This window comes from Manis javanica, chromosome 17, assembly GCF_040802235.1.
Source record: "Manis javanica isolate MJ-LG chromosome 17, MJ_LKY, whole genome shotgun sequence".
Lineage (NCBI taxonomy): Eukaryota > Metazoa > Chordata > Mammalia > Pholidota > Manidae > Manis > Manis javanica.
The window spans coordinates 8476969-8504934 of NC_133172.1; the positions used below are offsets into that span (position 1 = coordinate 8476969).

General features: G+C 45.5%; 2 long non-coding RNA genes and 1 pseudogene across 3 annotated transcripts in view; 1 reads left to right on the forward strand and 2 right to left on the reverse strand.

Annotated features, from left to right (window-relative positions):
* On the forward strand, positions 1 to 12302 carry LOC118969928 (uncharacterized). Its single transcript, XR_005057735.2, has 3 exons — positions 1 to 4196; positions 4700 to 4782; positions 9893 to 12302. It is a non-coding gene; the product is annotated as an uncharacterized lncRNA (long non-coding RNA).
* Positions 12298 to 27966, reverse strand: part of LOC140847034 (uncharacterized) — an 18700-nt gene continuing 3031 nt past the window's right edge. For both annotated transcript variants that reach the window (XR_012126629.1, XR_012126630.1), the window contains exons 2-3: positions 22752 to 22956; positions 12298 to 17285 (exon numbers count right to left, since the gene is read on the reverse strand). This is a non-coding gene — a long non-coding RNA (uncharacterized lncRNA). The remainder of the gene's footprint in view (positions 17286 to 22751; positions 22957 to 27966) is intronic.
* On the reverse strand, positions 17301 to 22570 carry LOC118969931 (small ribosomal subunit protein uS8-like; annotated as a pseudogene).

Genomic DNA, 27966 nt, shown 5'->3' on the forward strand with positions numbered 1-27966 from the left:
TCCTGCCCAAGAGTGGGAGGGGGGAACAGACTTGGACACTGAGCACTTGCTTAATAGCACCAAGCGTCTCCCAGGCAATGTTCTAAGAGGTCAGGTGTATTAACTTACTAAATCCTCATGAGGTAATGAGGAAGGGACTGAGTGTCTCCATTCCAGGTGAGATCACTGCGCTCAGGCAGGTTAAAAGACACTCAAGGTCACGTAGCTTGTCTGGATAAGCCAGGTTTCCCTTGAGCCTGGGCCGATGGCTCCAGAACCCTTGTTTTTAAACCACTGGATGCAACAGCTGTTGCAAATGCAGACCTGGGCCTGGTGTTTAGTGGTTCTCAGCCATGGCACTTGGGGAAGTACTTTGTTGGGTGGGACTGTCCCAGGCGTGGCCAACTGCTGGTCTCCAGCTGCCACATGCCCCCAGTGGCCCTCTGGCCATTGTGACAACAGAAAACACCCCTGCCTGTTTCTAGTGCCCTTGGGGTGGCAGTGTCCCTTCTCCCCCATCCATCAAGGCAGAGAGTGATGGCGTCTGGCTTCACCCATGACCCATGCCCTCAGCAGGCTGAGAAAGCGCCAGGCACATCATGTCACGTATGGTTCACAGCCTCACCTAAGTCTCCCAGCTGCAGGAGGAGGGTGTGTCCCAGCTCAGCCATTTGGGTAAGTCCTGTAACCTTTTGCCTCAGTTTCTTCATCTGGAAAATGGGTTGACAGTGGTGAGATTTACCCCACGGGGTTTGCGTGAGGATTAAATGGGTTAATCACGGGGAAGTTGAGGGTAGCGCCTAGCATCGGTAGGCACGCATTCGCTGCACAGACAGAAAGCTCCAGCTGGGTGCAAGGCCCTGTCAGAGCCCAGAGGTGTCTGCAGAAGTGGACAGTTATTACTTCACGTGTGGGAAATTGAGGTTTAGGTGAATTCCTTTGTAGATACCATCATTGCTTTCTTACTGCTGTGGTAACAAATTATCACAAACTTAGTGGCTTAAAACAACAGAGCTTTGAGGCTGAGCACCCCTAGAGGGGAGAGGCCCAGATCTGTAGCCAGGCAATGGCATGGGAGGGGAGGTCCTCCCTGAGACGGGGAGCAGCAGATTGGAGGGATATTCTGAGTTACGAGGACACGGGGAGGGGGTTCATAACAAATAACTAGACACTGGGCAGCTGAGGACCAAAGAAATAGGTTCCCTCATTGTTCTGGAAAGTGAAGTCTGAGATCAAGGTGTCAGCAGGGCTGTACTCCTGAAGGCTCTTCGGGAGGATCCTTCCTGCATCTTCCAGCTGCTCGTGGCCCTGGCGTCCCCTGGCCAGTGGCTGCGTGATTCCGTCTCTGCCTCTGTCTTCCCGTGGCCATTCCTCCGTGTCTGCATCCTCTCCTTTTCTACCTCTCATGGAGACACTGTCATTGGATGTAGGGTCCACCATGCTAATCTAGGACGATCTCATTTCAAAGTCCTTAATTACATCTGCAGCGGCCCTTTTTCAGAATAAAGTCACACTCACAGGCTCCTGGCACGGACACTGATGTATCTTTTGGGGAGACCATACAACAACCCTAGAATCATGCAAGAGAAGTGACCTTTGGACACACGGACCTGAGACCCTGAGAGGGAGGGATGCAAAGAGCATTTGCCTCTCTGTGTATTTGACAGTGTTTCTTGGTCACCTACTATGCGCCAGTCACTGTTTTAGCACCAGGAGATACAGCAGCAAGCAGGACAGGTCTCCTGAGGGTGCGGGGCGTAAATGCATAAATAAATCCTGTGTGTCAGAAAGTGAGAGTGCTTTGGAGGCAAATGAAACAGCAGTGGGGAGGGAAGCCCGGCCGGTGGCACTGCTATTCTAAATGGATGTCCATGAAGTCCTCTCTGGAGGAGGTGGCATTTGAGCTGAGACCGAAAAAGGTAAGGGAATGAGCCATGGGAAACTGTAGGAGAAGCGTATTCCTAGCAAAGGGAACAGCAAGTGCAAAGGCCCTGGGGAAGAGCATGCAAGGCCAGTATGGTGGGGATAGAGTGTGGGATGTGTTCAGAAAGTAGAGGGCCTAGGGTTGGAAGGGAGAGGGCAGATCACACAGGGCCAGGACACTGGGTTTAGTATGTGCGCGACAAGAATCATGGAAAAGAAAGAGTTTTTGTTTGGAGGGTGAGGGGGACGGTGGTAACTCTTTTCTTGAGATACAAATTATATCCCATACAACTCACCCATTTAAAATGTGCAAGTCAGTACTTCTTAATATATTCAGAGAGTGTGTTACCATCACTGCAATCAAGTTTTGAACATTTAATCACCCCAAAAAGAAATCAGAACCCTTAATGATCACCCCTCAATCCCTCCAGCCCCTTTCCCCAGTCCTGGGAAATCTGCAAATCCACGCATCTACTTTCTGTCTCTGTGGGTCTGTCTGTTCTGGACATTTCATGGAAATGGAATCATATGCTGTGTGGGGCACAGGATTGTTTTGAGCCAAGGAGGGACAATAATCTGCCAAATTTGATATAAAGAGGTCAAGGGTGCAGACCAGGAAGCCAGGGAAGAGGTGATCACCATGATCCGGGTAGGAGGTGGCCGGGTCGTCCCTGGCCTGGGTTGTGGTGGGGACGAGGTGACAGAAGTAGAGAGAAGAGATTGAGCTCCAGACACGTTTTGAAGGTGGAGTCAATAGGATTTGCTGACAAGTCGATGGAGGCTGGAAGAGAAGTCAAGAATTACTCCCCGTTTTACAACCTAAGCCCCCAGAAGTCTGGAACCTCCTGTTCCAGAGTGAGGAGACAGTGGGGGGAATATGTCAAGTTTGGGTTCTTGGGGCTTCAGGGGACATACTGAGGAAGCAGCGACTGTGTGGTCTGGAGCTGGGGAGAGAGGTCCCGTGCAAAAAGTCATCAGAGCATTGATGGGATTTACTGCCATGAGGTCAGCTGAGATCATCAAGGGAGTGGGTATGGAGAGAAAAGAGCTCTGTAGACTGAGATAGGGGAAAAGGGGGAAATCCGAAAGTGAAATACAGAAGGAACAGCCGGCGAGAAAGAAGAAAAACGATCTATGGCAGCGTCCTGGAATCAAGTGAAGAAAGCGTGCTCAGGAGCAGAGATGCCCAGGTTAAGGGCTCTGTTAGAACAGCTCACATAAGAAAACCTAGTGGCTGCAGAATGTGGAGCAGCTGGGACTCTAGGACTACTGCTTACGCAAACGTGCAATGGTACAGCCGCTCTGGAAAACAGCCCGGCAGTTCTTACAAAGTTGAACTTCACACTTACCTCGTGACTCAGCAGTCCCGCTCCTACTTGTTTACCCAAGAGAAATAAAATCTCTGTATAAAATTTCTACATGAACCCAAGAGAAACAAAAACTTCTGTTCATGTAAAAACTTGTACATGAATGTTCACAAGCAGTGTTACTCATATAACCAGAGGGTGGAGACAACGCAGGTGCCCCTCACCTGGTGAAAGTATATATCAGATACCCACACTATAGCTACGCAATGGAATAGTATGCAGCCAAGAAAAGGAATGAAGCATTGATTCATGCTACAACCTTGAAAACATGTTAAGTGAAAGAAGCCAGCCCAAAGATCATGGATTGTAAGATTGCATTTATATGCAATTTCCAGAATAGGCAAATCCACATGGATAGAAAGTAGACCAGTTGGTTGCCTATGTCTGGGGGGGAATGGGATCTGGGGGTGATAGCTGAGGGTACAGGGCTTCTTTCTGAGGTGATGGAAATGTCCCTAAAATTGCACTGATGGTTGCACAACCCTATGAATATACAAAAAATCATTGAACTGTATACTGTCAATGGTTGAACTGAATTGGGATATGAGTTATATCTCGATAAAGCTGTTACAAAATAAAGGAGGGAAATTCACCCTGCAGGGGGCACAGGGAACCCTGCACCTGAGTATTTGTAGTGGCTTTATTTATAATTTCCCCAAACTAGAAACAACTAAAGTGTCCTTCAGCAGACGAACGGCTCGACAAATTGTGATCCATCTGACAATGAAGGGAATATGCCTCAGCATCGAAAAGGAATGAACCACGGATAGTCACAACAACATGGATGAATCGCAAATCACACATCAGGCTGAGGGAAAGAAGCCAGACCCACAGGGCTACATGCCGCACGATTCCATCTACGTGGCATTGTTGCCGAAGCCAAACTGTAGTGACTGAGGATGGATCAGGGGTTGCCAGTGCCACGGGGTGAGCTGGGGCATGGCCTACAGAGGAGCATGAGGGACACGGGAGGGCGATGGAATTCTCAGTGGTATCTCGATTGTGATGCTGGTTATCAGACCGCATGCATTTGCCAAGGCCCATAGACTGTCCACTAAAAAGGGCATATGTTAATGTATGCAAAGAGTTCCTCAATAATCTGACTTTTAAAAATGCTTTGGAAACCCAACTGTTGATTGACTGATGAATGGTTCAACAAAACACGGGATGGGCACACACCCCCAATGGAATATTATTCGGCCATTAGAACGGAACGAAGGTCTGACACATGCAACAACCTGGATCGACCTTGAAAACGTGCCAAATGAAGGAGCCAGACACAAAAGGCCACGCAGTGTATGGCTTTCCATTTACCTGAACGTTCCAGAATAGGGAAATCCACAGAGCCAGCCAATTAGCGGTTGCCAGTGGGTGGGGGGAGGGAGGGACGGGCATCGCTGCTGGATGCACAGGGCGTTTCCTTCTGACAGGTGATGAATACGTTCAGGGAGCTTGATGGGGATGATGGTCACACAACCTGGTGACAAACAACTGGATGGCATGCTTTAAAAAGGTAAATTTTGTGGCACGCGAGTGCATCTCAACTTAAATTAAAAACAGCTCCCCAGGGGTCACATAAGAGAAGGGCTGGGAACTGGGCCACTGAATTTGGTAAGGTGGGGTCAGTGGGGCCAGAGCAGGGCTCATGGAGTGCTGAGGGGGAACCCGATGGAGAGCCTGGGGGGGTGAGAAATGGGGCCCGAGACCCAGAAAAGCCCTCGGAGGAAGTGTAGGTCTGAAAGATGGAAAGTAGGGCAGTAACTGGATGGGGATGTGGATTCAGGGAGGTGGGGACTGTTTTTTAAAATAGCCGATATCGCAGCAGATCCTGTGCAGATGGGAATGGCGCAATAGGCAAGAGGAAGCCTGAAGATGCAGGAAAGGGGGTGCATGGGGTGGGGATCCAGGCCTGGGAGGAGGTATCGGTTCATTTCAAGGAACTGTTGGGAAGGTGGGATGGGTGGGCATTGGGCTGAGTTGGGGGGTGGGCAGGGAGCTCATGGTAGTCGTTTCTCTGATGGCTCAGTCTTCTTGGAGACATGGGAAGCAAGACCAGTGGCTGGGAGGGAGAAGGGTGGCTGGCTGCCTCCAGGGCTGGTACCCCCGAGACCACAGGGGTGAAAGCGCCTGGGAGCTAGAGCCACCTGAGGCTTCTTCTCCACATCAGCTGTCTGTTGCATGTGGAAATGTGGACTCAGTGTGGTTAGAGTTCTGATTTTTTCAAGAGCCATTGGCAATCTAGAGTTTTTTAAATGTGAAATCTTCTCATATTTTAATGTTTGCTTAAAATTTTTTTAACTCATGTTGTTGTTGGTGGGGGTGGGTCAAAGATAACATGTCCAGTGGTGGACTAAGCCCTCAGGCCACAGGTTTGTAACCCAGTGCAGGGGAGTAAGCCCAGCTCAGAGTCCGTTCTGGGCTCCTGAGGAACTCCAGTGTGTAAGTGGGGACGGAGAAGAACCTGAGAAAATGACAAGACAAGAAAGTTTCTGAAATGTTATTGAAGTTCCTGCTCAAGGCCCAGCAGGTTCCAAGGTTTTTAAAGCATAATCCCATTTAATCTTCCAGCCATATTGTGAAGTAGCTAGTGGTTTTATCATCGCCACTGCAAGTATTATCCCCTCTTTGCAGATAAGGAAACTTAGGTTCAGAAAGGGAAGACAATTTGCCCAATGACACACAGTGAGAAGATGAAATTAGAACCTAGATTTCTAGAATGCTGGGGCCAGGATCTGTCCATTCACTTTGAGGGGACAGATGTTTAAGAGGCATCCCTCCAAAACATGACAAAGGCAGCAGGAAAGAAGAATTTTACAGATGGAATGAGATTTATATTGTATTTCATGCCTTTCCACTCAATAACCATCTTCTGCTCCCCCAAAAAAGATTTTCCAAACCTGAACTGATTATCATTTTTATGTTGTGTTAGGGGTTGACTTATGTCCCCCCCACACACAAAAAAAGAGTCCTACGCCCAGTACCTCAGAACGTGACCTTATTTGGAGATCAGGTCTTTATAGAGGGGGTTGAGTTAAAACACGCTTACTAGGGTGGGCCCTAATTTAATAGGATTGGTGTCCTTTAAGAAGGGGAAATTTGGACATAAAGATAGGCTCAGAGGAAAGACAAAGTGAAGAAACAGAGAGAAGACAGCTCTTTCCAAGCCAAAAAGCAGGTTCCCCTCACAGTCTCAGAAGCACCCAAGCCTGGGATACCTTGATCTTGGGCTTCCGGCTTTCCGAACGGAGGCACAAGAAGTTCCTGTTGTTTGAGACGCCCCCTCCGTGGGAATCCTCTGAAGCAGCCCTAGGAAACTCAAGCATGCGGGAAAACAAACAAAGCTACAAGGAAAGGGAAGATAATTTTGCAGAGGAATATGAGAGGGTGTGCCTAACCGGAAATCAGGATGACTATTTTGCGTTTGCAACTAAGAGACCATGGAATTTACATACGATTAGACAAGCAGATTAACCGAAAAGGACCAAGAGCCCTGGAAGAGACCCATGCACCCATGGAGATGGATACAAGACGGAAGTGGCCTTTCAGATCCTGGGGGAAGGATCTCTCGCTTGGGCTGGGGGATGGCACCTCTTCCTCATACCGTACCCAAAAGCCCTCCCCAGGGGGCTCAAAGCCCTAATGTTACAGAACTAGAGGTGCAGATGAAAATATGGGAGAATAGTTTTATGATTTGGGGGTCGAGAAGGGTTGTTTCATTAAAAAGAACCTTAATTAGTTCAGTTTTCAAAGAATACATTCCTGTGTTTCAAAATTCAATAGGTTACCAAACTAGAATGAGTGATTTAAAAATATGCTCCTTATCTGTATCCCACAACCACCTAATTGCCCTCCTTGGAGTCCACGGGCATGGTCAGCTTCTCGTTATCTTTTCAGAGCTACATTATGCATAGAGAAGTAATATGAAAACACACACACACACACATACACAACCTCCCCCACCACTGTTTTAATACAAAGGATGACATATTAATCACACATTTTCCTCACCTTGGAGATGATTCCAAAGGAATATGTAAAGAGTTTCCTTATTACTTTTTATGGCAGTGTTGCAGAGAAATATTTCTTAGGATACAAAAAATACTAACCATAAAAGAAAAGAATGCATTGAAGGTAAAACCTCTGGGCATCAAAGACACCATAAACAAAAAGAAAAGATGAGCCACAAGCCATGAGAAGATGTAACTGGCAGAGGGCTCCTTATCCACAAATATATAAAGAACTCCTGCCAATCAATAAGAGAAAGACCACTGAATGCGTAAATGGGCAAAAAAGGGAGGGGAAAACACCTTCAGAAGTCCTTGAAGATGGGGACAGGAGGCAGTTTATGCACATGGCATGGGAGATTAGATCTTTACTTCACACCATACAAACAATAGCTGAGATGTAGCTTATGAGGAGTTATCAGTGACCTGAGTGAAGGTAGGCCTGGCAGAAGGGTAAGGGAGCTCCAGTAACCTGTCAAGAGGGACTTCAAGGTGGAGATGGGAGAGATTCTTTCTTGCTGGCCTGCGGTGAGGAGTGGCTGGCCCAGCCCCGTGGGAGAATGTGAAGTGGAAGACTAGGCTGGCTCTGGGCCTGACACTTGCCTGAATCTCGTCAAGGTTACCCAGGGTCAGCCTTGCCTTCCCTGTGATGCAATCCTGCTCTGGGCTGACAACATCCTCTTTAACTGACACAGTGAAGATCAGTCTCTCCCCATAGGCAGCTGCATGCTAAGTGCTTTGAATGGCCTATTTCCTTGAACAGCTTAGAAACAGCCATCCTTTTGGACACTCAGGCCGAAAAGTTTGAAGGGATTCACGGCTCCTCTGCTCTGCATAGTCCATATCCCCTTCGGCAGGAAATCCTGTTGGCTTGACCTCCAAAGTCTGGCCCCCACAGCCCCCACCCTGGTCCAGCGGTCATCACATCCAACCTGGACTATTCCAGTCACCGCTTTGCCTTTTCTGCCCTTGACCCCAACATACACTTCAGCGCATGGCAGCAGAATCCCTTCCACAGTCAGTCAGTGAATGATGTCACTTCCCTCCTCAAATATGTCCTGTGCCTGCTGCCTCCCTCAGCAGGACCCACAGCCCCTGTCTAACCTCATCTCCCAACCTGTCCCCTCACATACTCTATTCCATGCACAGTGGCCTCTTTGCTGTTCCTTGCCCTTACTAGGCACAGTCCTGCCTCAGGGCCTTTGCACTTGCTGTTCCCTCTGCCTGAGCCACTCTTCCCCCACATACTGGTGTGGCTCAGATGTGACCTCCTCAGTGGAGCTTCCGACCTCAACATATATAATAGTGACCCTTCTTGTCATATCCCATATTACCATTTATTTCATAACCTACTTCATTTATTGATTTCTTCCTCATGCATTATCACCACTTTAAACATGAATATATATATATATATATATATATATATATATATATATATATATATATATATATAATTTAGCCTCATAACTAGGGGGTCAGCTCCTGGAGCAAGGATGATTGTCTGTTTATTGCTGTACTCCCATGTCCATAAGAGTAGATGGTCAATAATTATGCTTAGTAGATGCTCAGGAAATATTAAATAAATGAATGAACAAATGAATCCTCTCAATAGCCCTAAAATGACTATCACATTTTACAGATGAAGAGACTGAGATATACAGAGGCGAAGTCACCCACCCAAGGCCATCCAGCTCCCCTTTGTTGAGTGCTTGCAGCAGCTCAGCTTGGCCTTGTGTCCACCACTGGGCAAGGGAGAGGCCTAAGGCTCAGAGAGGTGACATTGCTTAGCTGGGGCCACGCAGCCAAGCATCAAATCCGGGATCAAAGCAGATCTGTCTGTGGCCAGGGCCATCCTCTCACATTTACTTGCTGGAGGGCCTCAGTGTGAGAGTCTAAGCTGAAACCCTGAGCAGCCTCATTTCATGTGTTGTTCTGGGTGTTAGTTTTTTGTTATCAACTCATTGGCTCACGCTGCGCCCAGATACCCCATCCAATGCCACACCTTCATTTATTTGAAGCAAACCCCAGGTGTCATATCCTCCACGCACACATCCCTTGGTATCCAGGCAGCTTTACAATCTTTTAGCACCATGGAGATTACAGACTTGTCGATATTTGGAGGTGAGGCCAGGACCTATTTGAATCTGACTCACTTTGTGGAATTTATTAGAGGCGTGACCAGCGGTGAGACCCCTGAAGCCAGACAGCCTGGGTTCAAATCCGGCTTCCCCACTCCCTGGCTGCACTGCCTCAGGAGAGTCTCAGTTTTCTCATCTGCCAAATGGGGGCGATAGTAATAGTCTGTACTTCCCAGGGCAGTTGGGAGGTTTACATGAGTTACTACATGGCAAGCATTTAGAACAGCACCTGCTCTTTATGAGAGTCAGTATTTGTCTTTGAGGTTTCAAATCCTCACACTTTTGAGCTACAAAACTCCCAGCAATCATCTAAGACAAACATTAGAGCAGTCAGCTATGGTACTGTCAGCAAAGATGACTAATCCAGGATTTTGGTTCATATTTTGAAAATGCCAAAATGTCATTATTAATACAAATATTATATTTCACGGTAAAAAAAGAAAGATGGCATTTGATCTCCATCTTTGCTTTGTTTCAGACCTCAGGAGCGGAGCCTGATCCACCCACCAATGAATGGATAAACATGATGTGGTCTGTGCATACAATGCAATATTAAGTGGCCTCAAAAAGAAATAAAGTACTGATAGATGCCACAACAGGGATGAACCTTGAAAACATTACGCTGAGTGAAAGAAGCCAGACACAAGAGACCACACAGGGTCTGATTCCATCGATATGAAATGTCCAGAACAAGTAGATCTATAAAGACAGAGAGTAGATTACTGGCGGCCAGGGTCTGGGAGGGATGGCGAGATTGGGGGGTGATGGCTAAGGGGTATGGCATTTCCTTTTGATGAAAATGTTCTAAAATTGGCTATGGTGATGGTCACACAATTCTGTGAGTATAGTAAAAAGCACTGAACTGCACACTTTAAATGGATCCCCAAAAGTGACATGCTGTCAAGTTCATTTATATAGCACTCTCGGCATGACAGAATTCTAGAAATGGGGAACAGATTAGTAGTCTCCAGGGGTTCAGGAAGGGATTAGGATAGAGAAAGTGAGGATGGCTATAAAAGGGCAGCAGGAAGATCTTTGTGATGGAAGTGGCCCGGATCTTGGCCCTCCCAATGTCACTATCCTGGTTATGATATCAGACAATCCATCACCATGACTTGCAGATTCCGTGTTTATGAATGCAAATATGGAACAACCCCAAGATCAATACTTGCGGCACTTTGGCCATCATTCCCGGACACGTACAGAACAGGAAAAACTGCGAGGCGCCCGGCGTTCACATTCCCAGCCGAGGTCGAACAAGGTGACGCGCTGCCGTCTGGGTTCCACTCTCCCGCTGTGAACAAGTGTCCTTTTCACGGTCTACTTAGTGCCGCGTTTTTCACATTTTTGTGCTTGTTCATGGTGATTCTGCAGTTGAAAATGACCCCCAGGCGTAATGCTGAAGTGCCGTCCGGAGTTCCTAGGCACCAGCAGGCCGGGACGTGCCCGGTAAGCGTCAGACCGGCTGCGTTCAGGCACCACCGCTGACAGCCTGAGTCCGACGTGAGCGAATCAACGGTGCACATTGCGTAAGGTGTCTTTACACAGGCATGCACGTAAAACAAAGGTATATGTTAATGGGATCATGAAATGGACGGGACCGGAGGCTTCCAGGGACCTAGCCCCGCTTGGGGCTTGCACTTGTCGCAGGAGAAATGGTTCAGCACTAATTCACTGGTTTGGCGTTCCTCGCGAGTTTACAGAATGTTACGTGCCATGAATAAGGAGTATTGACTGTATTATAGTTTTATAAGATGTTCCCATTGGAGGAGACTGAGTAAAAGGCACACCAGAATCTCTCTATATTATTGCTTCAAAGTGAGTGTGACTCTACAGTGATCTCAAAATAAAAAGTTTTATTAAAAAAAAAAAAAAAAGAGGAAGCCATACCCCCTCGTGAGCCAGGAAAGGAGACACCGTTCTCCAGCAATAGACATAAGGTTTTCAACAGCAGGAATGTTGTCAGAAAGCTTTTGGAATGAGTGAGCCTGGTTTCATATGAAATTATGAGGTGGCCTGCAACTCTGTGAGAGCAGCTCAAGTCAAATGTTTCAAATGTCACAGTACCAAAAAAATACCACAGTACAAAAATACCCGTATTTTGGTGATTAAAAATAGCATTCTATCTTGGGATATTGGAAAAGCTTTGTGATTACTACACCACATGCATGTACATGCCTTGACTTTGGAGATTTATCTATTTTTTCCCACAAACACTCCAGGAGTACCTGCCAGGTGTCTGCCCTGTGCTGGGCAGTGCTGGGGACGCAGAGTTGACTGTGACACTTCCGGCCCTGTCCTCATGGGGCTCACAGTCCAGCTCATCCCCCAGAAGACAGGGCCCAGACTGGACAGGACTGGGAGAGAGGAGCCCAGGAGGCAGGGAGATCCCAGAGCAGGCGTTAGGCCCAGCTTGGAGGGAGAAATCAAAGAGGGCTTCCTGGAGGAGGGGACATTTGCACTGAGCTACAAAGGCAAAATAAACACAAGCCATAAGGAACAGGGGTAAGGGGGAGTTCCAGGACAGGGATGCAAATGTGCAAAGTCTAGGAAGAAAAGGGCACATGCTGCAAACGGGAAAATGACTCTATCTCTTTCTCACTTTGTGGCTGTAGTATTATGAGAATAATAATAGCAAAGCCCTAAAAAGCACCTGCTATGTTCCAGGCCTTGTTCTAAGCACCTTGTAGAAGGTGGCTCATTCATTTCTCACCATCATGCTATGAGGAAGGGACTAATTTATAGACGAAACCATGGAGGTACAGGGAAGAGCAATGACACCACTAGGGTCACACCGCTGGTGTGGATGTGGATCTAGGAATCATTTCCAGGCCATCTGACTCTGAGTCTGGCCTTTAACTAGGATGTTGTACTGCAGAATATGCAAAGGGCGTGGGAAGGAGGGTGTTAGAGGGATGAGTGGGGGGATGGGGAGTCCTAGGCATGGTAGGTTGCTGGAGGTTCGTCCCAAGGCTACCGGGGAGCCATGGAAGGTGTTTTTATTTTTCTCAATAAAATAATCCAGGAGGTATGTATTAGTTATCTGTTGCTGCATAACAAAATACCCCCAGATCTAGCAACTTTAAACAGCAAATGTTTATTATTGGCACATTGCTCCTGGGGGTAAGGAATCCCGGAGCGACTCAGCTGAGCCGCCATGGCGTGGTGTCTCTGATGAGGCGGTGGACAAGCAGTTGGCTGGGACCACAGTCATCATCTGAAGACTCATTTGGGGCTGGAATATCTGCACCCAAGGTCCCTCAGGTGATTAATGGCAGGAGGCTTCTGTTCCCCCCATCCGCTGTTGGCTGTCGGCTGGACCTGTGGGCCTTTCCTGAGGCTCCCCGTGACTATGTTGAATTCATTAAACAAGGAGCCCATCAGGCTGGGGCTGCTCTACTACATCAGCAGCCTATGGAAGCAAACCCAAACCTAAGCGGATAAATGCTGCAAGGTCAAGAGAATGGAAACCTAAGGACAACCACTCACAGCCAGCTACACTTTCCTAAAAAGGGCGACTGCTTCCGGGGCAGCCAATCAAATAACTCGTTGCCTTGCTTACGTGTTTTCTCTGCAATCCAGTTCCTGTCAGTGGGGAGCTCCTAACCACGTCCAGGTTTGGCACTGCCCAACTGGAATTGGGTTTTGTCCAGATAAACTCTTAATATTTTCGACATGTCTCAGTCGAACACAGGGCACTTGGATTCCTCCAGAGCAAGTGATGAGCGAGAGAGAAGGAACCCAAGATGGAAACGGAAATTTTGTTATGACCCAGCCTCAGAGGTGACATGCCCCTCGTTCGCTCTACTCTGTGCATTACAAGGGAGTTACTAAACCCGGCCCACATTCAAAGGGGGTGATTGAGCTCCACCTCTTGCAGGGAGGGGTGTTGCGGTATAATGAGACATGTATTTGGACTTTGTCCCCTTTCCTGGCACAGAGCTTCTAAACCCCTTAGAATTTCCTAAGTGATAGGAGTGTCTTGTTATTCAGAAGGAAACCCCTCTGATCACCCCTGAGTTTATGCTAGGGAGGTGACTTAGTGTGGGGTCCCCCCATAGCCTCAAGTGGAGCCCATCATCAGAAAGATCCGATGAGGACAGGGGTGGATTTTCAGCCCCACCCTCCACCCCCTGGGAAGGGGATGGGGCGGCTGCACTCAATAGTTTATAAAAACCCTTTGCCTTCCCCACCCCGTTTACTTTCCATGTTAATTTAGGCCAATTTTACATTGGTTAATTTTCTCTTTGTAATCACAGATGACCTACTTTAAAGTTTTATACTGAAGATTTGGAAAAAGAAAACCAACAGTAATCTCATGAGCAAAATTGTGACAACCTCTTCATTTGCACTGTCTAGGAGAGATTAGTAATTTCAGTAGTAGTGGAGCATCATATGGACTTGAAAATAGTGAAGTTTCCTGTGATTTCGGTTATTTGATTCCATTCTAATTAATTGCTCTGTCTTTCTGTATGTGTCCATAGGTGCGTCTTCTGAAAGATTTCTAGTTTGTTTGCAGCACAGCCAAAAACGGTCCTTGATGGTTAATTTAAATTGTTCACTTTCCCTTCTGGGGGGCTCCTCTTTCCCGAGGAGCATGGTAGTTCCGATTCACTTTATTTCACAATGCCCTTTCTGCCAGAACCATGTGATAAAATGACATCTTGAATTTAGATTCTGAAATCAGATCTAAATAGCATCTGAATTTAGATTCAAAAGTCAGCAAGGACTTTAACCCGTTTAATTTTGTTGGACAATAAAAGATGTGCAGCGCTGTGTGTTACCATTTGTGATTTTTCTGTCCCCAAAATGTAGTATCTAATTGTAGCTGTTTATTCACCTCAGCTGTGTGGCGACATCGTAACCTAGAGCTCCGTTTACATGTTGTCTTTTCATCATTTTGAATTGTCCTCTCTTCTACAGAAACGCTTGAATAACAGGTTTTGATGAGCTTCCGAGCTGGTGAACACATCCTGTGGAGGGAGGGGACATCCCAGTTCCGCGGGGACAGAAGCTCCTTGCGTTGGGGACCCTTCTGGGCCTTGCCCTGACGGTGCCTGCCATCGAAGTTGAACAGTCCGAAGGGGAGGCGTGGAGCTGAATATATGCACAACTCACTCTGAGAGGACGCCCCACATTGGGCGCCAGATGTAACGTGCCACTCATCTTCTTTGGGTGAAATGAGAGAACAAAAAACACAGACAACACAGACAGACAGACAATGGCTGCAGCCCCGATGTGGCGCAGCACCTTTATTTTTGTACTGCCTTTCTCGGAGCTCAGCCAAGTGCTATACTCATCTTTCCCTTCTCAGGGGGGACAGGCCAGAGCACCTTGTTGATTTTCTTAGAAGCTGCCTGGTAAGCAGGGGCGGTGTTTTCACACATCCTCAAGGTCTCCCTACTTTCAGAGTGAGGCATCTTGGCTCGTCTTCGAGGACAAGATATGTTTTTGTGGGCAGATAACTTCCAAGGACGGCACTGGTTGTTCTCAGGCTGGTGCTTTCCCGTGCTGCGTTCAGACCTGGGGGAAGGTGCTTTCCCATTCTGCCTACAAACATGTGAGAAGACAAAGGCCGTCCCCAACATTGCCCTAGGTACCTCTTCATCTGGCTGCCCAGCTATATCCTTTATGACAAGTTTCTCTGAATTTTGTGTGTTGTTCTAAAAATGATTTGAATTTTGTGAGTCATTCTAACAAACGATCCAACCGAGGTTGTTGCGAACCTCTGACTTTTAGCCAGTGGGCTAGAAGCACAGATGACAGCCTGGGCTTTGATTGACTTCTGAGATAGGGATGGTCTTGTGCGGCAGCGCCCTTTACCTGTGGGATCTAAGGCTATAGATAGTGTCAGATTTGAGCTGAATTTATAGGACATCCTACAAAGAAGTGAGAAAGTGAGGGGCAAGGCTGGAAGTTCTCCCTATCCAAGCAGGCCTGGGGTGGGGTTCTCAGAAGGGGTTTCAGCAGGGGAGGAACATGGGTCAAGATCTCACATGGTAGGGAGAGAGGAAAGAATACTGGCTGCCTTGTCATTCCTCGGCACAGCAGACATGCTCCCGCCTCAGGGCCTTTGCACATGCCATCCCACTGCCTGAATCCCTCTATTCTACAGATCATCATGTCACGCTCTCACCTCCTCCTTCAGGTTGTCCTTCAAAGGCACCCTTCTCCCCAGGGCTCCCCTGAAGAGCCTTTTATCATTGTGCCTCTCTACCCCCAGCAGGGCCCCCTCTCTGCCTCCTCCCCCTGCTGCCCAGCACTTACGTCCATATAGCTGACTCTACACTGCCTGTCACCGTGTACTGCTTCCCAGGGTGGGACTTTAGTCTGCTCACCACTGCCTCCCTAGTGCCTCGAAGGGTCTACAGAGGTGTTTACAGTGCCACAGAGGTGCTGGAGAAACAGTGGTGACATGCATGAGTGAAGGAATGAATGAGTGAGTGAACTGGGGGCCAAGGCCAGGGGGCTTGGAGGGGAAATTAAGAAAAATATTTTCATTTAAATAAAGTTTAAATGAAGACTCTTCAATTTGCTGAACATGGTTATTCCGTGCTCCCCAGTTCATCCTCCCCAGGGAGCTGGGAGGAGCCCCTTGGTGGTCCAGGGTGGCGCTGGGCAGGTGGGCACCCTGCTGGTGAGCCCCCCAGCCCGGCCTGCCCTCTCCTTGGGCTGGGAGACCTTCTCTGCTACCTTTCTCCAATCAACTCTTTTTCTTCTCCCATCTCTCTCCCCCTGATACCTCCTGCCCTGCCCCAAAAACCTGGGGTGGGGGGTCCTTCCTACAGCACATATAATCATAGTTTAAACCACATGGAATGTTCATTTTTCACTGTAAAAGGGTTCTTTACATAATATATATGAACACTACTTAAAAAGAAGTTTTATGTTTAGGAATACAAGAGAATACTATATATAGGACTATTGTATATAGGAATACTATGTATATGTAGTCATATATATATGAACATTGTATATACAATTGATCCTTGAGTAATGCAAGGGGTTAGGGGTGCTGACCCCACGTGCACTTGAAAATTTGTGCATATCTTTTGATTCCCCCAAAACTTAACTACTAATAGCCTACTGTTGGCCAGAAGCCTTACCAACAATATAAACTGTTGATTAACACTAATTTTGTATGTTATGTATATTATATACTGTATTCTTAGAGTAAAGTAAGCTAGAGAAAAGAAAATGTCTTTCCAAATTGTTGGAAATCTCCAAAAACTTTTCCAAAATATTTATTGAAGAAAATCAACATGTGAAATGTACCCGGGCAGCTCAAACCTATTTTGTTCAAGGGTCAACTACACAGGAATACACATGGAAGTGTTTATTTAGGCATATTATGTACAGAAACACATGAAGGAATGTTATAAAATTGAATATTTTACATTTATGAATGTTCTATATAAAGCAATATCATATATCAAGAAATACTACATTTAAGAATATTTTACATAGCAATATTATATAAAAGAATACATGGGAATATTATCCCTCTAAAGAATTGTGCCTGTAAGTATTATGCCTATAATAGTATCATATATAAGAAAATGATATTATAGTATTATGCATAAATATTATTTGTAAAAATACATGGGCATTATATATAAATACTATATATAGAAACATTACATAGAACTATTATGCATATAGGAAGACTAGAGATGTAGAAATATATATATAGTAATATTACATACATGAATATATGAATCTATATTTAAATAGATATATATGTACATATATGAAATTTAGCAATCAGAGCGCAGCAGTTTCTGGAACCAGATGGCCTGGATTCAAATCCCACTTCATAGCCTGTGGCTTTGGGCAAGTGCCTAAATCATTCTGTGATTCAGTTTTTCCACCTGTAAAATGGGGATAATAACGGTCCCTCATCATAGAGTTAAGACGACTAAATGCGTAGAAGACGGCCTGACACATAGCTTGATAAACCAATCCGCGGGGCTGCCCTTCATTGGACTCTCTGCACTCACACCTCTGCCTCCTCCTTTTCTCACTCTACGTCACAGGAAAGCCCTCCAAGCCAGTGGTTCCTACTCTGGCTGCATTTTGGAATCACTTGGAGTTTTACAAAATACTGATGCTCTGGCCCCGAGCACCCTGATGGCTGTTCTGGGGTATGGTCTGAAGGTGAGGATTTTTAAACATTCTCAGGTGATGCTGCCGTGCAGCTGGAGTTGGGACCACTGAACTAAGCCCACCAGAACAACAGATTCTAGGTTGCTCTTTGGAATGACTGCATTAACTGTTCACCAAGTGGGTGGACCGTCATTTATTTGACCCAAAGATAGGTTTCCATCTTTGATTCTCAGCTTCTTGTTACCGTAGTTCTCCAGCAAACACCCTTCCATATATACCTTTACTTCATTCTGGAGGTTTGATTTCAATGGGATGCATTCCCAGGAGTGGAGTTGCTGAGTCAAGGGTAAAATGCATTTCCGATTGTAACTGATGCTGCCAGATTACTTTTCAGAAAGGCTGTAACAATTCTCATTGTAGTCAGTGATATACAAGTGTGTCTTTTTCTGTTCCAGGCAGAAGGAACAGCAAGCGCAAAGGCTCTGAGATGGGATCTTGGGTGTTTGAGGAACATGGAGAAAATGATGCTGCGTGTGCCCCACTTACTTCTTCCAAAAACCCCAACCCCTAAAAACTTAGCCTGCACGGGGCCAGCCTGCTGCTGTGGGTGCGATTGGGTGGATCTGCCTTCTTCCAGAGATGGTGGGATACCCAAGGTAGGGTCCTAACCTCATTATCAGTTGAGCGGTTTCTGGCAGACCGAGTTTTTCTGGAATCTTTCTCAATGGGTCAAAGAAGCCTGTGGTAGACTGACTGCAAAAATATTCTCAATTCTCTCCTTTCCATTTCTGCACCTTCTACAATGTGCAGCATCTCCCATTGAGAGTGGGAGCTTTTTTCCCATCGTTGAGTTTGGGCTCACCATGTAAGTGGCTTCGGCCAACACAGTGCAGTGCCAGTGATCACGGATGAGCCTGGCCCTCAAGAGGGCGCATGTTTTCTCTTACTCCTCCGCCGTGAGAACATGCTCAGGCTAGCCTGCTGGAGGGTGAGACGTGGGAAGAGCCGAGGCCACTGAGGACTCACGATACCTGCTGCAGTTCCAGATACAAGACAGAGCCCAGCCAATTTAGCAGGGCTAACCAGCAGACCCAGAGACTCAGGAGCAAAAATCAATATGTATTGTTATAAGTCATTGAGGTTCTGTGGTTGTTTGTTACTCAGCACAACGGTGGCAGTAGGTAGTGACACACCGACTTACACAGGAATTAAGCAGGGTCAGCCCTTACAGCATCTTTGAACAAATTAGAAGAGGTGCTCTCTCTTTAAGATACTTTACTTCTATTTCTGGAAAATTATTATAATATAATAATTTTTCTAGAGTAAGACATTTCACTGTCATCTGCTGACAGTGGTTAAAAACCATAAACAAAGACATGATGTCTACTATGTGAATGGTGCCCTCTAGAGTTGTGCAGTGCCCAACCTGAACAACTGTATGTGGAAACCTTGGAAAGGCAGGAGCTTCGGAGTCAGACAGCCATGGGTTCAAACCCCAGCTCTGGCACTTAATGGCTGAATGAACTTGGCTAACTTGGCAACTGTATCTCTTTGAGCCTCAGTCTGTTTATCTGTAAAATGGGATCAAAGTGATGTGAGGAATTTCATGAGCCCAGGCACCAAATACATTTAGCACAGCACCTGGCACCTAGGGAACCCTCAAAAAATATCAGCCAGTAGGCACGGTGAGAGTTCAATAACTAAATTAGTTCCAGGGATTGTGACTTTGCTTCTTGCCTTCTGCCTTCACAGCCTGTCCCCCACCCAGCAGTCGCAATAGCCCTGTTAAAACCCAAGGCAATCAAGTCTTTTCTCTGCTCAAAACCCTTCCACGTCTCTTCAGAGCAAAGCCAAAGTCCCCCAAGGCCCCACATGACCTGTCACCCTGCCTAACATCCCCATGTCATTTGCTGCCACTCTTGCCCTACTCTGCTCCGCCCACTGGCTTCTGGCTTGGTGTCCATTCCAGCTGTCCCCCTGCCTGGAATGCCCTTTCCTCAGCTGCTCGCACAGCTGGATCCTTCTCACATTTCAGGGGTTTGCTCAAGTGTCATCTCATTGAGGACTGCCCTAAACACCCTACCTAAAATTCCAAACTATTCCCCTTCCTAACTATTACCAGCACCTCCTGGCCTTCTCCCTGGCATTTATCACCATTGGACATTCTACACCTGTGCAAACAGGCGAGCCACCAGCCACAGGTGACTATTAACACTTGAAATGTAGCCAATCTAAATTAAGACGTGCTGTAAGTACAAAATACACATCGGACTTTGAGGATGTAGTATGAATGAAAAAAGTAGAATGCAAAAAATCTCTATAATTTTTATGTTGATTACATGTTGAAAAGATAATAATTGGGAAATACAGGGGTATTAGTTTCTTACTGCTGCTGTAACAAATTACCACACACTTAGTGGCTCATTGGAAGATAGATATTATCTTACAGTTCTAGAGGTCCTAAATGAGTCTTACAGAGCTAAAATCAAGCTTCAAGAAGCTGGCCGCGTTCCTTTGCTCTCGATGCCCTCTGCCTGACCCCAACCTCTGCTTCTGTCAGCACATTTCCCTCTCTCTCTCTGGCTTTCCTGCCTCCCTCTCTCCCTTCTAAGGATCCTTGACTACCCTGGATGCGTCCAGATAATCCAGAGTGATCTCCCCAGTCTTAACTCAGTCACTTCTGCAGTTCCTCTTGCCATGTAAGGTCACACACTCACAAGTTCAGGGAATTAGGATGTGTGTATCTTTCGGAGCCATTATTCCACTTAACCTTAATTGGGTGAAATAAAGTGTATTATTAAAGTTATTTTTGCCTTTTTCTTTTTCTTTTTTTTTAATGTGGCTACCACAAAAGTGAAAATGACCTCTGTGGTTCCCACTCTATTTCTACTGGACAGCACTGCTCTGCATGTTTTGCTAGTCTCTTTATTATCTGTCTTCCTTCTCCTAGTAGAATGTCCCCTCCAAGAAGACTGGGATTTCATTTTATTTCCCACTGTGTCCCTGGCACTGGCACAATTCCCAGAACATAGTGGGTCCTTAATAAATATTTGTTGAATGAATAAATATTAGGGGTGTCTTTCCTGATGACCCCTCTCTCACATGAACTCTCAGACACCCCCTACTCCCTGCATGGCTTCTTCATCCTCTCCCCAAATCAGGGACCCAGGGTAGAAGCTAGATTGGGCCAGGGAGCAGGGCTTTGGAACAATCCTGGAAGGCTTCCTAAAGGAGGCAGTAAGGCTGGTAAGAGAAAGAATCCCAGATCAGTAAAGGTCTTATAGATGATGTCGCTCTCCCTCCAGAATGTGAGCCTGGCTGTTTCCACAGAGGTGGCAGCCAGGCCCCCCTGGCCCAATGCAACGTGATGGAGACATGGTCATCATGACAATTCCACATCCTCAGGATGTACAGGGTCTGTTCCAGCCAGATGCCCTTTGGGTGGAATGAGTGATGTGGGATAAAAATAGCAGCTCAGTGAGGAGCTAAACCTTCCGTTTTTGAAGCTCATGAATTCCACTGTAGCACCTGTCATGCTGGCTGGGCGCAGTCTAATGGCGACCCCGGCTCCCTGGCTCTCAGCCTTCCAGCTGCCATTACGCTTTCCTGTCCTCTCCATTTGGAATGTCTGGGGCATTTCCGAGTGCACAGAGATGACTGTTCCTCTGCCCTGCCTCCTCGGCGCTTGGACCTCGTCTCCTCCAAACACCTTGCCCTCCCTCCGTGACCGGAGCAGACTCCACTCACAACCAGCACCCGCACCCACTCCCTGCACAACCTCAGCCTCAAGCATCCCACACCAGCACCCCCACCCGGGCTTTTTCAGATCACTCCATCTAGCATTCCACTCCAGAATTCCTTCACCCTTACCAGGACCTCCGTTCCATTAATCCAACTGCTTTCCACTCTTTCCACCCCTTTCGGGACCACTCTGCCCTCACCCAGTTTACAACCTGTGGCTGATCATTGCCTTTGCTTCCTTGCCCCGGTCCTGAATTCCTTTGGCTCCTCTCGCTCAGAGGGAAGACCCCCAACTATCCCCCTAATGTGGGCCATCCCTGCTCAGCTGAGTGGCTGGAGAAAACCCTGAATCACGTCGACGCAGCTCCTTTTACCTTCAGGACCTTGGGCCTCAACAGGGTACTAATGTTGTCTGGCAAATCACTCTTAGAACCTTAGCCCGTTTGCTCTTCCAGTATCCTTAAAATTTTTTTAATTGTAGCAAAAGGTACATAACCTAAAATATACCATTTTAGAGTGTACAGTTCAGGGTCATAAACCATGTTCACAATGTCATTCAATCATCACCACTATTCATTCCCAGAACTTTTTCATTATCCCCAAAGAAACTGTGTTCACATTAGACACTAACTCCCCATTCTCTCCTTTCCCCAGCCCCCTGGCAACCACTAATCTGCTTTCAGTCTGTACGGATTTATTCTGAATATTTCATGTAAATGGAATCATTTTTTTGTCCTTTTATATCTGGCTTATTTCACTTAGCATAATATTTTCAAGGTTCATGTATAGTTGTAGCATGTGCCAGAATGTCATTTTATTTTTTTTCATTGAGGTATTTTATTTCTATGTGTGTATCACATCCCTAGAAAAAGAACCCCAGGACTTTCTCTCCTTTTTCTTGTGCTTCCTGTTGGTCCACGAGGCCGGCTATGGTTATTGGCACAATAAAACCGAACCACTGGGATAACCTGTGAGGTTCGCAAAATTCCCAGCTCTGTGGTCATCAATGATTTCAAATTTGCCAATGTAATCATGCCTCATCATCGCAATTAGAGACTGGAAAATGACTCTGGAGCCCAGCCTAACAAGAACTTGGCATGTGCCTCTCTTTTTGGCATTATTAATGCTTTTGAGCTCTTGAGAGCTTTGGCCAGATATGTGTTTGGCTTGTTCCTCAGATGTTTTAATGACTTCTCTCTTCTCAAACTCCTACACCTTCTGCCTTCCTGCCCACTGTCAATGAGGATTTGCTTCCTACCTCAAAAGAGAACTAATCAGAAGAAAACTTCACCAGACTCCTACGACCCATTAACCCTCATTTTCTCCTATTATATGGTATACCACTTATCTACTGCTGTCTAACAAACAGCCCCAAAAGTTAATAGTGTTAAACAACCCTTGTATTATATTCACAGGTTCTGTGGGTCAGGAATTTGAAAAAGGCATAGTAAAGACAGCTTGTCTCTGCTCTGTGATGTCTGGGGCCTTACCTGGCAAGACTTGCAGATTGGCTACGACTTGACAGCTGGGGGCTAGAATCAGCTGGAGGAGACTTTACTCATGTCCAGCAGTTGGTGCTGGCAGTTGCTGGCTGGGGCCTCAGCTGAGCTGACAGCTGGAGCCCTTTCATACGACTTCTCTGAGGCTAGCTGAACTTCCTCACAGCACGGTGGCTGAGTGCCAAGAGTGAGTGCCCTAAGAGCAAGTGGAAAGTGCCTGTCATTTAATGAGGTAGCCTTGGAAGCCTTACCTCTGCTACACTTTATTGGTCAAGGCGGATACAAAGTTTTGCCCAGGTTCAAAGAGAGGGAACATAGTGCAGGGATTAAAGATGGTGGATGAGGACTGCAAGGTGGAAACCTCCTCCCAAGAACACATAGAAGAAAATACAGCAATGAAACTTGAAACAATGAAACTTGAAAACGACCTGAAGACTGCAGAACAGATCACTACACCGGAGGAAAAAGAGAAGAACGCACAGAAAAAGGTAAAGTGGCAAAGCCGAGATTTGAGCAGGACCCAAGCCCTCCCTCCACCCCAGCCTACAGGCGGGAGGAAGAGGAACAGAGCGGGGAGTGGGTGGGAGCCCAGGAGCGCTGCACACCTGGCCCTGGAGATCTGCTCTGGGAGCACGAGCCCACACTGTACTGGGTTCTGGTGATTAGTGGGGCTGGACACCAGGGACAGGTGGACACTCTGGGAGGCTGAGACTCCAGCCAGCGTGGAGGGCAGGCACGCTCTGCTAGTCCTGAGACCCAAAGCAGAGGAGCAGTCTGAAACATCTGCCAGCAGTGGGAGGGATACCAGAAGGGCAAGGGTTGGATGGAACTCTCTCCCCAGGAGAAAGGGCAGGGGGAAGATACCTCCCCAGCCCTTCCTTGGCCCAACAGATGGGGAACTCTTGAGAGCTCCAGACATGCTCCATCCCCCTTGGTGGCAGTGCAGTCCCTGAGGCTCCTCCCTGCGTGCCCTGCTGGGAGCCAACCCACGTGGCCCAGCAGCAGTATCAGAGTTTGCTGCCTGTGGGCTTCCTTGGCTCCATGTCAGCCCAACCAGGGAGGTGCCTACAGGAGTCAGCCCCAAGAGCTCCTTCCTCCCTATGGGTGTCCAAACCCGATGCTGTGTGTCCAGCTGGGGCAGGGCTGCACATCGGTCTGCCCACCCCATTAACCCTGCAGTCCTGCCATTGCTGCAGGCCAGGCAGAGGGCGGCCCCGTCCACAGTGAGCTCAAAGAGATTCCTGAGCTGATCACAAAGGCAGCAGCTCAAGCACACTGCTCACCCAGATTCGAGCCACTACAGATGCCAGACAGAAAGGTGCCCCACCCATGGCATGATGACTGCTGGGGCCCCCGCAAAATAGAACCAGGCACTAAAGACTAAAGAATTTGAGCTTCTGGGCCCCAGAGCATACCTTCTTCATAAAGCTATTACTCTTTAGACCAGAAAGCATAGCAGAGACATTTCATAGAAAGGAAGAAACACAGAATTGCTGAGAAAATGAGCAGGCAGAGGAAAATGTTCTAAACAAACTACAGGACAAAATCCCAGAAAGAGGGCTAAATGAAACAGAGATCACCAACTTTCTTGATAAATATTTCAAAATCAAAGTCATAAACATGTTCACGGATTTACAGGAAAGTATTCAAGATTGCAGGGAGGACTTCAACAAAGAGATAGAAGACCTGAAAAAGGGCCACTCAGAGCTGAAGAATACAGTATCTGAGATGAAACATACAATGGAGGGATTTAAGAGTAGATTGGTGCAGGTAGAGGAGATGGTGAAAGAGATGGAAATGAGAGAACAGGAAAACAAAGAAGCTGAGGAACAGAGAGAAAAAAGGATTTCTAGGAATGAAAGAATGGTAAGAGAGCTATGTGACCAATTCAAACAAAACAATCTTTGCATAATAGGGGTACCAGAACAAGAGAAAGACAAAGGGTTAAAAAGTCTCTTTAAGGAAATAACTGTCAAAAACTTCCCCACTTGGGGAAAGAAGTAGACACTCAGGTCATGGAAGTACAGAGATCTCCTACCAAAAGGAAACCCCCAGCAAGACAACACCAAGACAAATGGCAAAGATCAAGGATAAGGAGAGAGTGTTGAAAGCAGCCAGAGAGAAAAAAGGTTACTTATAAAGCAAATCCCATCAGGCTATCAGCAGACTTCTCAGCAGAAACTCCACAGGCCAGAAGGGAGTCACATAATGTATTTAATGTACTGAAACAGAAGGACCTCCAACCAAGAATCCTTTACGTGGCAAGATTATCATTTAAATTTGAAGCAGGTATTAAAAATATTTCAAATAAACAAAAGTTGAAGACATACGCCACCACTAGCTAGTCTTACATGGTATAGCAAAGGGATTGCTGAAGATGGGAATGACCCTCAGGCTAAGTAGCTTTCACCAGTGAAAATAAAGTAAAAGTAGCAGACCAACTAATTACCAAGCAAGTTATGAAATTAAAGTAAAAAAGAAGCAAAATCAACTATACACAAAATCAGTCAAGGGATACACAAAAAGCAAAGATTATGACATCTAATATGAAAAATGTGGAGCAGGAAGAAGAAGGAAAAAAAGTACCTTTAGATTGTGTTTGAAATAGAGTAATCGGCAATTTAAGATAAACTATTATGTAGTAAAGAAGCTGTCCTTGAACCTTTGGTAACCACAAAACTAAAGCCTACAATAAATATGCACCCACACAAAAAAATAAATTTAAAAAAGGAGAGAAATACAGTTACAATACTGAAGAAAACCATCAATAACAAGTGAAGAGTATGAGAGAGAAAGAAAAGAACAGAGGAGATAAAAAAACAACCAGAAAACAATTAATAAAATGGCAATAAGTACATATCTATCAATAGTCATCTTCAATGTAAATGTACTGAATGCACCAATCAAAATATATAGAGCGGCACAATGTATAAAGAAACAAGATCCATCTATATGCTGCCTACAAGAGACTCATTTCTGACCCAAAGACATACACAGATTAAAAATGAAAGGATGGAAAAAAATATTCCATGCAAATAATATATAGAGAAAAGCAGGATTAGCAGTACTTGTATCAGACAAAATTAATTTCAAAGCAAAGAAAGTAACAATAGACAAAGAATGACATTACATAATGATAAAGGGATCCGTCCAACAGGAAGATATAACCATTATAAATATCTATGCACCCAACACAGGAGCACCTAAATATGTAAAACAAATACTAACAGAATTAAAGGGGGAAATAGATTGTAACAGATTCATTTTAGGAGACTCTAACACACCACACAAATCAAAAGATAGATCAACCAGACAAAAAATAAATAAGGAAACAAAGGCACTGAACAATACATTAGATCAATTGGACTTAGGTATCTATGGAACACTCCACCCAAAAGCAGCAGGATATGCATTTTTCTCAAGTGTACATGGAATGTTCTCCAGAACAGACTGCATACTAGGCCACAAGAAGAGCCTTAATAAATTCAAAAAGATCAAAACTGTATCAAGCAACTTCTCAGAACACAATGGTATGAAACCAGAAATAAATTACACAAAGGAAACAAAACCACCTACAAATACATAGAAGCTAAACATCACGCTTCTAAATAATCAATGAACAAATTAAAACAGAATCAAGCAACAAATGAAAACAAAACACAACAGCCCCAAATCTGCGGGACATGGCAAAGGCAGTTCTAAGAGGAAAGTACACAGCAATACAGGCTTACCTCAAGAAACAAGAACAATCCTAAATAAGCAATCCTAAAATCACAACTAAAGAAACTAGAAAAAGAAGAACAAATGAAACCCAAACTCAGTAGAAGGAGGGACATAATAAAGATTAGCACAGAAATAAATAAAATAGAGAAGAATAAAATAATAGAAAAATCAATAAAACCAGGAGCTGGTTCTTTGAGAAAATTAACAGAATCGATAAACCTCTAGCCAGACTCATCAAGAAAAAAAGAGAGTCTACACACACAAACAGAATCAGAAACAAAGAAGGAATAATCACAACAGATACCACAGAAATACAAAGTTATTAGAGAATACTATGAAAAATGATATGCCAATAAACTGGACAACTTAGAAGAAATGGACTTCCTAGAAAAATACAACCTTCCAAGACTGACCCAGGAAGAAACAGAAAATATAAACAGACAGATTACCAGCAATGAAATAGAACTGGTAATCAAAAAAAAAAAAAACAAAAAAAAACTTCCCCCAAACAAAACTCCAGGTCCAGACAGCTTCATAGCCAAATATTACCAAACATTTAAACATGAGCTAATATACCCACCCTTCTTAAAACATTCCAAAAACTAGAAGAGGAGGGAATACTTCCAAACCTATTCTACGAGGCCAGCATCACCCTAATACCAAAACCAGACAAGGATACCACAAACAAAGAAAATTATCCAATATCCCTGATAAACATAGATGCAAGAATCCTCAACAAAATACTAGCAAACAATCAAAAAAATACATCAAAAAGGCCATCTATCATGACCAAGTGAGATTTATTCCAGGGATGCAAAGATGGTACAATATTTGTAAATCCATCAATATCATCCACCACACTAACAAAAAGGACAAAAAATCACATGATCATCTCCACAGATGCTGTAAAAGCATTTGACAAAATTCAATATCCATTCATGATAAAAACTCAACAAAATGAGTATAAAGGGCAGTATCTCAACATAATAAAGGCCATATTTGACAAACCCACAGCCAGCATCATACTTAACAGTGAAAAGCTGAAAGCTTTTCCTCTAAGATTGGGAACAAGACAAGGATGCCCACTCTCACCACTTTTATTCTGGAGGTCCTAGTCACAGCAATCAGAAAACACAGAGAGATAAAAGGCATCCAAATTGGTAAGGAAGAGGTTAAACTCTCACTATTTACAGATGACATGATATTATACATAGAAAACCCTAAAAAATCTAGTAGAATAACTGAATTCAGCAAAGTTGCAGGATACAAAATTAATACACAGAAATCTGTTGCATTCCTATATACAAACAACTAGCAGGAAGAGAAATCAGGAAAACAATTCCATTTACAACTACATCAAAAAGAATAAAATACCTAGGAATAAACCTAACCACAGAGGTGAAAGACATATACTCTGAAAACTGCAAGACACTCATGAGAGAAATTAAAGAGGACACCAAAAAATGGATTCTTTATCCCATAC